This window comes from Psammomys obesus, unplaced genomic scaffold (genome assembly GCF_907164565.1).
Source record: "Psammomys obesus unplaced genomic scaffold, mPsaObe1.curated_primary_1811, whole genome shotgun sequence".
In the NCBI taxonomy this organism is placed as follows: Eukaryota; Metazoa; Chordata; class Mammalia; order Rodentia; family Muridae; genus Psammomys; species Psammomys obesus.
In genome coordinates, this window is record NW_026585504.1 from 17,550,190 (window position 1) to 17,561,280 (window position 11,091).

General features: G+C 42.7%; 1 pseudogene; it reads right to left on the reverse strand.

Moving 5' to 3' along the window:
* Positions 1 to 1,228: 1,228 nt before the first annotated feature.
* Positions 1,229 to 8,705, reverse strand: LOC129684621 (60S ribosomal protein L19-like; annotated as a pseudogene).
* Positions 8,706 to 11,091: the final 2,386 nt, after the last annotated feature.

Below are 11,091 nucleotides of genomic sequence, written 5' to 3' on the forward strand. Positions count from 1 at the left end.
AAGGGCTGTGTCTTGGAAAGGGCCGTGTCCTGGAGAAGAGCAGCTGTGTTAAAGTGGACAAATCAGTGTTGTAATGAAGCTGGGAGCAAGTGTTCTGGCGTGACCTCTCTTGGGAAGATCAGGGTCCATAGTTCCTGGCCAGAAGGTCTGAAAAGCTTCTGGAAGCCCTCCAAAGCTTGGGTGGTTCTCCCCAGCTTTCTCCTCTGTTAGCAGTTCAGTGAAGAAAAGCTGTGTCTGTCAAGGGAAGGCCACCAGGCCTTATAACAACAGATTCTAGGCGTTTTGTAAGAGCTGATGGCTTTTGCTTTCACTCTCAAAACACAGGCAAGGAGTGAACACACAGCAGAGAGAGAATGGGGTCTAGCCTTAGACTTACTTGGGCTACAGTAGGTTGTGTGACTACGTTGGAGTTCTTTACCTTTCCCCCATCTCCCTTTCCTACTCTGGGGCAAGGCTGGGTTTTTGTGGCTAGCGAGAACATGTTTGAATCACAACCTCACCTAGAAAAGACAATCAAAACCTAAGCCAAACCATAGCCCGCCATTACCATGATGGCCACTATGACCACAGTCACCACCATTACCACCACCACTTCCATGACCATCACCACCACCACCGAATGACTACCAGGCCACAACTTACTATAAACACCATTACCACCATGCCTACCACAATCACCAGAATCACCGTTATTTCCATGAACACTGTAACCACAAACACCAGGAACAGTACAGCTTCTACCACCACCACAACCACTGCCACTATACTTACGATTATTGTTACAACAATGCCAACACTACCACAACCACAGCCATAACCACGCTCACCCCCATAAGCCTGATGGCCACCATGATAACAACTGCTACGACCGCTACTAGGAAAATGGCTACCCCAGCTACAGTCATGACCACCATGAACCACATTATTGCCACCACCACTCTCATGACCTCTGCCCCCACACTATGACCACAGCTACAACTATCACCATCACGACCATATTCACCACTACCGCTGACCACCCCCCACCGTGACCACAATCACCACTATCAAAACAGCCCCAAGTGCATGCCTTACTGCTCTAGGGTGATGCTTTTAAAGTAAGAAATAGGGCTTTAATGAAACTCAGCACTCAAACTCTGGAGACACAGGTCTCACTGTCTACACCCTCAAATCTAGAATGTATTTCTTATTTTTTTCCTAACAAGAGGGCCACAGACAAAGGCTTGTTTTACTTTTGTGACTGATCCATGTGAGGCCACAGCCATACAGACACGAGGGAAGCTTCATTTCTTGCTCTCTTTCTCCTTGAACAGAGTCTGATGATCTCCTCCTTCTTGGCCTGGAAGCACTCCTCCCATGCTTTCATGTTTCCTTGGTCTTAGAGCTGTGAGCCTCAACTTGGTCAGCCAGGAGCTTCGTGGGGGTCTTATCTGCCTTGAGCTTGTGGATGTGCTCCATGAGAATCAGCTTGTTTTTGAACACATTCCCTTTGACTTTCAGGTACAGGCTGTGGTACATATATGGCTGTCAATCTTCTTAGATTCACGGTATCTCCTGAGAAGCTGGCCTAAGATCCGCATCCTTCTCGTCCAGTCCCTGCTTGGGAATTCGACCATTGGCAGTACCCTTCTGTTTTCCTATGCCCATATGGCTGCCCTTCTGTCAAGCAAATGTGTTTTTCCCCCACATTGAGCCTGGAAATGGACAGTCAAGGCTTCAGGATGATCAGCCCATCTTTGATCATCTCTTGGATCTGCTGACAAGAGTCAGCATTGGTGATTTCATGGGTCCAATGAAACTTTTTTTTTTTTTTTTTTTTTTTTTTTTTTTTTTTTTAACCACAGCAGAGGACATCAGAGGCACACCTGTTCTGTAGCCTGAGCCTACTCTTGGTTGCAGATACAGCAGTGATAGGAAAAATTAGAATCTAGTCTTGAGGTCATACATTTACCACCCCCCCTATAGAACAGTTGCCTGTCCCAGCTGTAAATCCCACCGGTGCACACTGTCTTTCATGTGGGTGACTACCTCTCACGGAAACACATCACCCGCTACCATCTTCACACCCTTGCTGAGTGTACAATCTCCACTTGGGAACAGCTTTACGTCCTCACACATGTGTCTGTGCGCATACCACAGGGTCCGATGAGTTGACTATCTGATGACAGCACATCCTTAAGAAGCCGGTGTACCACAGAGAAGGAGGGTTCAGGCAGTCCCAATGAGACTTGATAGGCTGGGGTCAGTTGGTAGGGAGGATGGCTCCCCTTTCTCAGGACTAGGGAAAAGGATAGGGGTAAAGAGGGAGGGAGGACAGGAAGGAGGAGGCTACAATCGGGATGTAAAGTGAATAAATTTAAAAAAAAAGTGAAAAGAGAAGCTAGTGTAGTTTTTGTGTTCTCCCTTACAGATTTTCTATGATAATAAGTGCACATGGTCAGGATTGTTGCTCTTGTTTTGTGTCCCATTGTGCCACTAGATCATGTTGGTTCTCTGTAAAATTACAGTGATAGTCCCTTCCACCAGATGAAATCTGTTATGTGTTTCTGAGGACGTGCAGATAAAAGAATTAATTTAATCAAAATGCATTGTGTGCAACTTGAGCAATGAGCCAATGCTTTCCTTCCCCGAGTTGCAGATTTGCGCATGCGCATGGGAGAGTCTGAGAAAGGCGTGGTGCGCAATGTGTACCTAGGTCTCCCGCTCTCTCACGCTCTGAGTCAAGCGCACTCTGTGATACTTCCGTTCTCTTCTGAACAGTATCTGAACAGTATAGAGAACGGTCACAGATGAGTTTCCAATAAGTGGCAGCTCTGGGAGGGACATGCTGTTGGGAAATGGCAGGGTCACAGCAGGGCTATGAAATTTGATTAGTTTGTACAGTACATTCTGTACTCTTCAAGTGCGAGCCAGACAGATGTTTGGTTCAATTTCACTTAAAAGGTATTTTCCTCAGATCTATACACTAAAGCACAAGAATGCTGTGCTTTTATTTTTTTATAACTCCTGAGCTCCATGTGTTATCCATTATGGATTAAAAGGGCTGCAGACGCCAAAGCTAGTGTCAGTCAGTATAGTCCGAGTGCAGATGATAAGTAGCTTTCAGCCACTCCATGGTGAGGGCTTCTCCTCAGCTCCCCATGACAACTACAAGTAAGATACTGTCTAGCGTCCACAGCTACTTTCTTACATTCCTGGATGAAGTGTAGAACACCAGATGGGATCTCTGGCTAGTCCCTTCAGGCCTTTCTGTTAGTTATAGTTTCTGTTAGTTAGTTAGTTAGTTAGTTAGTTACAGTGTGGCGAGGCAGCCTTTTACTTACTGGAAAAAGAAAAGAGAATTTTAGGTTTGAGATAAATATTTACCATTAACAGACCCAAATGGGAGTCACACCCTGCCCTTTTAGACACCCCAAAAAGTCAGCTGGGAGCTTCGTGGAGATGGACTCGCTGTGTAAAGGGAGGGAAGTGGCTATGACGGAGATACTGAAAGTGAACGGGAAGTGACACCAGCACACACACACACACACGCCTTTATGTTAAAGGAACTCTTGGAGTTATTTCACAACACTGAAAGTATGAAGGATAGAATGCTAGAAACTGGCTCAAACTTGAAATGACGATTTGTCAAGGCTTCGAAGAGACGCTCACTTTACACACTTTGAAGGTGAGCCCAGTTCAAGCCACCCTTAAGTGTTTGCAAAAAAATAATATATTTTAATTTTCAGCGTTTCTAAGTTTCAAATGACATAGGACTGAACGAATATTGGTCTGAATTAGTTTTTTGACTACCTGTACGTTTAAAACCAACAGTTATAGGATTTTTAGTGTTTCAAAAAAACTTTTTAAGGCGATGGAATTGCTGTGGTTTCTCCAGCACATTGTTTAGGCCCCTCTACATGGTCAGCTTGCACAGTCATTTTCTGGTTCCATGCTGTTGTGCGAAGAAGGGGCTTGTTCTGTTTTTAAATGACAAAGTGCCAGGAAAGCTTGTAGCCTGGGTGTGACAAATCTGCTTCTGTTGTCAATCCTGTTCTGTAGATGAAAACTCTGGATGTCTAAATAGGGGCCTCTGCTCCCCACAAGTCCTGCACTGCAAGGGCAGGAGAAAGGTCCCCAGTGCAACAGTAATTCTGAGAAGTTGCACACAAACTTTGATTGACAGACTCTTTTTAGTTACTTGGCTTCCTGAAGACTTTCTCAGTTGCCCTCTGACTTGTTAGACTGCTCACCTTCATGGGCTGTGCCCACATACCATCCTTTGAGGAGAGAGTGCTTTTGGCCAGATTTGATCATAAGTCACTTGTTGAGCAGGATTCCAGGCACTTGGGACAAACTAATAAAGAAACCCGATGAACAACCCTGCCTTCTTTGCGATTCCATTTTAGTGAGTAGAGACCTACAGGGAAACTTTCTTGGTTATTGCTATTTTGAACTTGGGACTATTGGACCCAGCTCAAGTAAAATATAGATGAAACAGATCAAGTAGTATTTTACTTGAGCTTTTGAGTTACTGCCTCAAGTAGAAATCAAATCCAAAGCTTTCAGAAGTGTTAAATTCTTTTCACAGTTCTGGCTTTGCCACTCATTTTCCCTTTTATCAGTCATGGCCAAAATTGGAAGACAAACATGTCTAGCCTGGATGGATTTTGAATCCTACCAAGAGATTCAATAGTGCCTGGTGCCTGGGGCTTGGCGAAGAAGCCTTCACGTGTTTGGTAAGCATCAGGTGATGATGTCTGTATCTGAAGCTGAGGACATCCTGTCCTGGGAGCATCTCTGCTTTCCTTCCCCTGATTCAAGGAGGAAGGGAAAATGACCATGGAAATTAATACCCAGAACTCGTTCCCTGGAGCAAATTCATATATTAAAGGAAAAGGGTTGGGCTCTTTGGCATTAGATGCAAATTCTAGCTTCTCTTAGTGCATTCAGCTAGTTAGCCATTGCTGCTTAATGGAAAGTTGAATACAAACAACTTTGTCTTTTTGAAGCTGCCAAACTCCATTATGAATCTCCAGAAAGATACAGATTTTGAAAACAAGTCATTGCCTTGGCCTTTGTATTCACGTTATTTACACACTGTTCAGTAGAAATTATGAAATATGATCATCTAGTGAACTCTTAAAATTTTGCTGTAGTTTTCCTAGTCATTAGATTTTAGGCATTAGATCTGTTCTTTATCTAATCTGTGTTTCAAATGGATATAAAGAAAACTTCACTGTCTTTATAACGTTAATATGAGGATCATGTTAAATAATAGCTAAGAAAATGATTCAGAAAGTGCCCCAAATGTAATATTATTTTACTGTAGGTTGATACTGCTTTACTATAATTTTTTTTAAAGAAAGAAACCTGCACCCTTCCCCCCCTTTTTTTTTCTGTTACTTTTGAGATGGAGTCATATGTAGCTCAAGCTTATGTATGTTCAAAGGTTACCTTGATCCTCCATTTCCCAAGTGCTAGAGTTATGGGTATATATACTTATACTTATTCTTAGTAGCATTTTTTTTAAAGGAAGAAATTTAAATCAACACCAGAATTTTATGAAGTTGGGGTGCCCAGGCAAAAGCCTATTGTGTAAATAAGTTAGAATTCAATCTGAATGGAATTTTCTTTTTTTAACTTTTATTTTATTTTATTAATTACAGTTTATTCACTTTGTATCCCAGCTGTAGCTCCCACCCCATCATCTCCCAATCCTACCCTTCCTCCCTCTTCTTCTCTATGCACCCCCCCCCCCCAGTCCAGTGATAGGGGAGGTCTTCCTCCCCTTCCATCTGACCATAGTCTATCAGGTCTCATCAGGACTGGCTTCTTTGTCTTTCTCTGTGGCCTGGCAAGGCTACTCCCCCCTCAGGTGGAGGTGATCCTAGAGCCAGCCCATGAGTTCATGTCAGAGTTGGTCCCTGGTCCTATTATTGGGGGAACCCTCTTGGATACTAAGCTGCCTTGGGCTACTTTTGTGCAGGGGTTCTAGGTTATCTCCATGAATGGTCCTTGTTTGGAGTATCAGTCTCAGAAAAGACCCCTGTGCTCAGATTTTTTGGTTCTCTTGCTCCCTTTGTGGAACTCCTGTTCCCTTCAGGTCTTTTTATCTCCCCCTTCTTTCATAAGATTTCCTGGACTCTGCCCAAAGTTTGTTTATGACTCTCAGCATATGTTTTGATATCCTGCTGGGTGAAGTCTTTCAGAGGCCTTCTGTGATAGGCTCCTGCCCTGTTCCCTGTTTTCTCCCTCTTCCGATGTCCTTCTCATTTGCCTTTCTGAATGAAGATTGAGCATCTTACCCAGGGACCTCCTTCTTGCTTAGCTTCCTTAGGTGTATAGATTTTAGCATGATTATCCTATATTATATGTCTAATATCCACTTATAAGTGAGTATATACAATGTGTGTCTTTCTTCTTCTGAGATATCTCACTCAGGGTGATCTTTTCTAGTTCCCACCATTTACCTGCAGATCTCATGGTTTCCTTGTTTTTTATTGCTGAGTAGTATTCCATAGTGTAAATGTACCACAATATCTATATCCATTCCCCAGTTGAGGGACATCTGGGTTGTTTCCAGATTCTGGCTATTATGAATAAAGCTGCTACAAACATGGTTGAGCAAATGTCCTTGTTGTATACTTGAGCATCTTTTGAATACGTGCCTAGGAGTGGTAGAGCTGGGTCTTGAGGTAGCACTATTCCTGTTTGTCTGAGAAAGCGCCTGATTGGTTTCCAAAGTGGTTGGGAGTTTTCGAAGATCTCAGATTCTCTGGAGTAGACTTTTCCTTCCTTCCTTCCTTCCTTCCTTCCTTCCTTCCTTCCTTCCTTCCTTCCTTCCTTCCTTCTCTTTCTTCCTTTCTTTCTTTCTTTCTTTCTTTCTTTCTTTCTTTCTTTCTTTCTTTCTTTCTTTCTTTCTTTCTTTCTTTCTTTCTTCCTTTCTTCCTTTCTTCCTTTCTTCCTTTCTTCCTTTCTTCCTTTCTTTCTCATATGAATTGAAGCTACAGAAATGAAAGCCTAACAGGTAATTTTCAGTTCATTTGGTGGAACTTTGGAAAATTCGTTCTCACACTGTAAAGCAATCAAGTCCACTGGAATGTATCTCCCTGGCCCCGTGCAATCCCTCATTTGAGTTTCCTCCAGGAGTCTGGCCACTGTAGAAATGGTTATCTGGTAGATTGAGCCCTGGCTTTTTTTTTTTTAATTTTATTTTTCTTTTTAGTTACATTTTGTTAACTCTGTGTCCCAGCTGTATCCCGCTCCCTCATTCCCTCCCCAACCCCACACTCCCTCCCTGGTCTCCTCCCTGCCCCTTTCCAAGTCCACTGATAGCGGAGGACCTACTCCCCTTTCATTTGACCCTGTTTTTAAGACTCATCAGTCTTCCACATAGTTTCCCTTCCTGATTTATTGGGACTCCTTAGATATTACCACTGCTTATCTTTAATTTGTTTTACGTGATGCAAATATTGCCTTTTTTCTGTGTGTAATATTATATTTGCATGTACATCTATGTCTTTTGCCAGGAAGATGTTTTAGTCAAATTTGCTAATTAAAAAACACTTAATGATTTTGGATCCATGTCACACTTAGAAAAGCCTTTTTCTTCACAGAAGAATATGTAGGACTTTTTTTCTCCCACCTTTTCTTGGACAACTTTTAAAAACCCTGATACATTTAATCCATTTAGCATTTCATTTTGTGGAGAATGCGTACCTGTGTATTGATTCCAACTCCCAAAATTCCTTGGTTCACTCAGCCTGTCTTCCTTAGAACCTACCACTTCCCTACCTTGGCTGGTTGTCATACTGGTATTCATGTTGTCTGCCAGGCTCATATTGTAAGCCCAATTCTCTGAAGGGCCCTCCTTCATCTCCAGAATAGGAAAGAATGTAGCTGACATCTTTAGCAGTTGTAGGTTTGGCTTGAGAACATAACCCAGAAGTAAAGACAGGTGTGGATAATGATGAGGGAGGAGTAAGAGAGGAAGGCAGGCAGCACCCTGACTCTTTTTGTGAGCTCTTCCAAAGTACTCAGAGACAGCGCTTTCGTGTGTGTGTGTGTGTGTGTGTGTGTGTGTGTGTGTGTTGCTTAGTCATGACTGGATGTGTTGACTCATGAAGTCCTAGCCAGTCTCCATTATTTCGTGTTGGCTTTGCATCATCCTTACTTCACTTCTCTTTTCTTCCACCTGAATTTCCCTGAAACCAAAGCTCTTGGTGGACTTGAACACATAAGCCTTGCTTCAGGCTCTGTTTCTATAATACTTAAGCTAGGACAAGAAGCTATCGAATCTACATTACCCCCAAATAGAACAGTCCTTTGTTATCAAAGTATTGGATGACCCATCCTTCTTCACACATATGCCTGATACCACTTCTGGGTTCTATTCCGAACTGCTGGCTTTCTGTATTGTTATTATCCTTTAATTCCCATAGGTTTAGGGTTCAGTATCTAGAAAGTTCTAAATAAATTTTTTTATGTGTGTGTCGGGAGGTGTTTACACATGGACTCACTTTGTAAGCCTGTTCTGACATTTGCTGCCGTGAATTTGCAGTTTCAGCTGCCTGAGCTCTGGGGTTTTAGGCATAAGTCCTCATACCTGGATAAATGATTTTAAGTTCATTGCCGGCTTCTCTCCTTCCCTCATGCTTTCCTCTGACATTGTCTCTGATTTGGTTTCTTGTTTCAGCTTCTTGAGTTTTCAGCATATCATCCATGATGTTCTCTGACCTGCAGTCAGCATTGGTTATCCTTGTCTCATATTCTAGTGTTCTTTGTGATTTGAAAGTATGATGGTAGCCTGTTAGCAAGCCTCTACTCTCTGTCCTCTTCTTCTTTGGTGACAAAACCACAGCCTTTCTCTGGAGTTACAGTCTCTTGCATGGCAAACCCATTTTCTGAACTCCCTAGTGCCTACTTTTGGTCCCTAGCTATTGGCAGAAATGTGGAAGGACTGATGAACTTCTTAAGAGACAGTGGGAGGTGTTTCTGCCTCCATTTTTCTACCATCCTTTCCTCTGTCTTCCTGCTTGGAGTCTGTTAGCCATTTTGGATTGTGAGTCTGAGGCCATGCACTGTTGACAAAGTTGAGAGACCTCTGATTTCCTAGAGAACCAGACCTGACCTTTTATTATAATATGCAGATCACGTGTCCTTTGAGATAATTCTGTCTAAGGCTTTCTGCTTCTCACAGTGAAATCAAGCTAATCTACTGAAGAAACAAAATGAAGCATGAAGGGCAGAAGGAGCCATGAACTAAGGGTCTGTACCCCTTATCATGTTCAACAATTTGGGTACCTTTTAGGGGCTTTCAGATCTATCTCATATTATCCTTGTGGTATTCATGTGAATTACTAGATAAATAAATTGTTTAGAAGTTCCAGAAAGTGTTATCCAGCCCTTCCTTAGCCTAGAGGCTGGGACATCCTTGTCCTGGAACTCAGTCTAGTTAGTCCCTCGTGGCACTCACACACTGTGTCAGATGCACTCTTGATGTGGAGAAAGAAGATACTTTATGGTTCTGTGACTCCAACATTCCCAAAATGCAGCCTTCAAGAAGTGTAGTCATATGTCCTGGCATTAGAGGAAATGTGAGTTGGCTGCTGGATGAAGAAAAGAATAGACACCACCAAGGCTATGTGTGCATTTTGCCTCTAAAAGGAAAGCAAGTTCCACATCTAGAGCCAGGGTAGGTGGTGTTAAGGCATCTCTTTGGAGCATTGCATGGTGGTCTTATCTAAGGGCCTTTTTCTCACATGGGCCTATGGATCTGGTTACTCAAATGGCCTAGTATGTACACACACACACAAGGTTTAGGTTAGATCCCTGATGCCCAGCACTGAAATCCAAACCAGAACAAAACCTACTAAAAACTAAAAAAAACACTTGCTTAGTGGTTATTTTGTTCAACTTCTTTTGAAAGAATCCTGGAACTGAGAAGAATAAATCAGGAGACTTTTCAACACTACTTGTTAACAGTTGGTGAATGCTATTTGGGGAGGGTTAGGAGGTGTGGCCTTGGTGGAAGAGGGGTGTCACTTGGGATGAGCTTCCAGTTGGAAGCCTTGCACGCTCTTTGTCTCTTGCTTGCATTTGAGGATCTGAACTCTCAGCCTCCTGCTCTGGCTACCATGCCTGTGGCTTGCTGCCCTGCATCTTTATTATAATGGACTCTTTTACCCCCGGGAACCATAATCCAAAATAAACTCTTCCATAAGTCTCTTTTGACTATGGTGTTTTATCATGGCATCAGAAAAGCAACTAATACGAAAAGTACTTGTACAGGGATCAGAACTCATGAGAAGGGCTGAACCATGTGATTTATAATTCTAAAGGAAGGTTCCCGAATGCCTTCTCTTTCCTAAAGAGCCATAGTGTTTGGGGAATCTGCATTTCATCTAGCTCAAGGTCAGAGGTTCTCAATCTTCCTAATGCTTTATCCCTTGATCACAGTTCCTCATGTGTGGTGACCCTCAACCATAAAATGACTTCATTGCTACTTCATAACTGTAATTTCGTTACTGTTATGAGTCATAATGTGAATATCTGATGGGCAGGGTATCTGATATGGAACCCCCTAAAGGGATCTCAACTCACAGTTTGAGAACCATTGCTCTAGATGATTTCTGTAGTCATTGTAATTCCAAAAGCATTGATGTAAATCCACAATATTCACAGTCTCCCATATAACTTCCAGGTGGTAGACACTAACGTGCTTCACATTTTATGTGCAGTGTGTGCTCTCATTGGATGAGTGAGAAATGAAGCTACATAAAGGCTACAGATGTTATTTTAGATTCCGTGTAGGTGAGGTCACAAATAGAATCTACAGTTTTTTTTCTTCTGCTCATGTGTATAACATTGCATCGTTAAGAAGCCGTGTGGAAGAGCATGAAACCAAAATAAAGGGGATGTCAAACCGAGTCCAAATGTGAGGGAGAGTGAAAAATTTACCAGGGTGACAAGTGTTCTGCCTCGTAAGGTGCTTTTAAAGAGTGGAAGGACATTATTCAAATTTCCCCATCTGTCTAAGCTGTTCTAAGAACCACGGTGGCGTACACACACACACACACACACACACACACACACACACACACACACACA